This window comes from Equus caballus, unplaced genomic scaffold (genome assembly GCF_041296265.1).
Source record: "Equus caballus isolate H_3958 breed thoroughbred unplaced genomic scaffold, TB-T2T haplotype2-0000769, whole genome shotgun sequence".
Taxonomy (NCBI): Eukaryota; Metazoa; Chordata; class Mammalia; order Perissodactyla; family Equidae; genus Equus; species Equus caballus.
The window spans coordinates 20,354-23,922 of NW_027221988.1; the positions used below are offsets into that span (position 1 = coordinate 20,354).

General features: G+C 40.4%; 1 long non-coding RNA gene across 1 annotated transcript; it reads right to left on the reverse strand.

The window, feature by feature from the left end:
• Nucleotides 1-662: 662 nt before the first annotated feature.
• On the reverse strand, nt 663-3,233 carry LOC138922342 (uncharacterized). Its single transcript, XR_011435434.1, has 2 exons — nt 3,026-3,233; nt 663-908 (listed from the first exon to the last, which is right to left on the reverse strand). It is a non-coding gene; the product is annotated as an uncharacterized lncRNA (long non-coding RNA).
• Between the last annotated feature and the right edge of the window lie 336 nt (nt 3,234-3,569).

A 3,569-nucleotide genomic window follows, 5' to 3' on the forward strand; every position in this document is an offset into this window, starting at 1 on the left:
TAATGAGGGAACTTGGCTGAACTTTAGGCTTTGAACACTGAATCTAGGATATCGCTGAGAGTGTAAGTACATGAAGTGGATTAAGTGACGGAGTGATGGCCATAGTGAAGATTAACTGGGCTCCGAAATAGGAGAGAAATCACTGAACATGAGGCTCAACTTATGTCCTACCTACGGAAAGCCCATTAAGGGAAGATCAATTTTAGAAAATGTTAAAGAACAACCAGGTTTAAATTTAGTACCAATACTGAATACTCATTGATTTTAAAGAAAAATATATATGCATATGCTATAATGCTAGTACCCCATTTTAAATAGAAAAATTACCATACCTGACTCACCTTCTCTTCACTGAAAGAGAAATTACTAATCTTAAAAATGAAACTGTCTAATTGCCATTATATTTACATTTCTCTACATTTTATCAGTGCCAAAACATTTAAAATATATCCTTCTAGAAAATAAATATACTACAGAAGATAAAACTAGTTGAAAACACAACCATGTAACGTTTTAAGGCACTGCATTCCATTAGACAGAACCCAAAGTGAACTGAGTACAAAGACACAATGTGAAGTTTATACGTGAGACTCTTCCCTTCTCTCCGATTTTGGACTCCAGTGTTAATCTACATGAAGTCAGCTCCCTAGCTACACAAAACATAACTTCTCAGGATTTATTTGAATTGTTATAAGCAGGTAATTAAGTAAACTAAAAGAAGTCTAACTGAAAATTCAATGTGCAAGTAAGCCGAGATACACTTGATAAGGATTCCATATGCTAATGGCCTTGGTGCCACGCCAGCTCTTTCCTCTGAAGTTCTCAGATTTCATCAATCTTTGTGGACTGGCAGCTCAGCAGCTCCCTCACCTTCACTGAGCCACAAACACGTCTGGGCCATCTGTGTCCTGAAGACAGGGGAGGACATATCAGCATTTCCCCTTCCCCAGGAATTCAGTTGACATTCTTTAGTAAAATACACAAAAGAACAGATTGCGCTTCATCTATAGGGCAATTTCACATTTCGCAAAGCTGTATGGTGCACAAATCTCATCCATACACATCTGAGGTCGTCAATTCATCATCTCATTATAGCAAGAAAGAACAAACATTCAACAAATATATATTGAGTGCCTAGCATACGAAAGGAAGGACACTGATATGAACCCATTCTTTGCCCTCATATTCTATTAGAAGCCATGTGACATATACGCAAAGGAACTCACACAAGGCCAAATAGGATCACGTGTGTGATACACACCAAGATCTATAGCAGTATAATGAGCAAGAGATCCTACTCCCAAGTAGAATAGCTGGCTAAAATAGTAGAAATGTTATTTCAGCTAAACCTTGAAGAAACTAAAACCGTTTTTGTCTTCTGTTGAAGAAGCAGATAGGAAGAGTTAAACATCTCAAGTAGAAGGAAGGGATTAGGCAAAGCCAAAAACACACACAGTGAGTGTGCAAGGCCGTGAGCAGTCCAGACAGCGACAGCACTGGCTGTCTACTGCACAGCAACTTAAAACAAAGGCAAATGACCAGCCCGGACCAGACCACAGAAGGCTCTGACTTCAAAGCTGGGATTTATCCAGTAGCGTCAGTGGGGAGTCACCAAAACACAGCACCGCTTAAGGAAGGTTAATTTTTCAGTACACAGGACATAGTATAGGTCGAGAAAGCCTCGAGACAGAAAAAGTACATTCTAATAGTTTAACTGATAAAGCCCAGAACTAGAATGATGTCAGTAAGCGGGAGTGCAAGGTGATTTAATAAGTATCTTAAAGTGATCTAGAAAAGTATCTTATAGTGATCTACAGAAGATGAAACAGAAATGAGGAAATTTATGCAAATATAAATTAAAAGGAAAAATCTTCATCAGAAAGCTTATTCGAACAAGTACCTTGTAACCAACGGAGACAGGGGATGGGGTCTTTCTTAAAGAAGAATTCAAAAATCACCCAATTGGGACGGACAGTTTAAGGGCTCATTCTTCTGGAGACAGATTTCGTTTACTCATTCAACAAACACTTATTGCAAGCCTACTGTGTACCAGAAAGCATCGTTAATTCCCTCAAGAACAAAGCAAACAACAGAACAAGCAGGGGATTCACTGTTGGCCCTTAAGAAAGGCATCATCTCTGTCCTCTCTGAAAGAACTGGGACTTGTTCCACTGGAGAAAGAAAATGAGCCTCGAATTTCTTCCCATAGTCAGGTTTCAAGACTCACAAGACATAGCAGGTGTTCAGACTACAATAATGAGATATGTTATTCCCAAATCTTAAAGCACATGCTGCCTATGCAAATTCAACAACATCCAACTCCACAAAGATTTTCAAATATGCAATTCCACTTAGACTATCAACTCTTATCCAAATTCTCAACTAGCTGTTCCTTGACTAAAAAGTTACCTGTAACTTGATCTTCAGTGTTACCCATAAAAAATTATTAGCCCAGCAAGAAACTCCCAAAAGAAAGTCCCCGCTCTGACTGAAACAGTCTCTGCTGTGGTTTAAAAAGAAGAAAAAAAAAACACACTTGCAAGAAAGAAATCGAAACACTCCAATACTCTTTAAGAACAAGAACAAAACAAATCAATAGCAGCCCTCTGATGACACCTGGTGGCCGCTTCTCACAGGAAGTTTCTTTCAGCATTTTAAAGAAATTATTCCAGGAAACGTTAACAGTTCTCAACCACTTCACATGCTATCTTGACTATGGGCAGCACACATGAAGTCTCTCCCCTCATTTCCCTCCTTTTTGTTCCAGTTTTCACTTATTTTGTTCCAGTCTTCACTTCTCTTTTCATCTCTTCTCTCTTTTCTAACCAGTAGACATTAAGGCAGCTTGAGCTTGCTTTCTGTCTCTTTCTCACACCCTCTCTCACTCACTCACACACACACACACACACACACACTCACACTCACAGACATCCTCTCTCACTGGTACAAGGCCACCCACACAGGAAACCACCTTCTCCCTGCCTCCGTCCCACGCCATCTCACCCTTCACCCCTCCTAGACTTACCCAAATTAGTGGTGCAAGCAGTGTGCAGTTAGCACGTGTTGGCACCAGGCCCATGGTAAAGTCACAACAGGGGATAGTGTGCAGCATGGCTGGCGTGCACACACGTGCATTTATAAAAGCTCCCAATGCTCTTTTGCCCTTTCCCTTTGAGGAGGTCAAAAAAGGACGAACTCCAGAAGTTGTGGAGATCCTACAGCACAGTCTCCTCCTGGAAGGGCAAGGTAGGACACGTAAGACTTCCTACAAGCCTATTGCGAGCTGAGCAAGACAGGAATAAACGGAAATTAGCGGACTGCTCAGATCTCTTTCTTAATCTACCATTTTCAATTGGACCTTTTATCGAAAGTATATGTCTTATACGATTACCTGATTTAATAAAGTACCACCAAGTCCATATATAGTCTGTTCAGGAGAAAACTGTAGTATTCGTTGTCGTTACAAAACACCATGTGCATAACCTAAGGGGAACCAAAGGGAGCTGTGCTTTATGTAATCCTCCTCTCACCACACTCTCCCATCAGAAACATCACTTTGTAACAGAGAC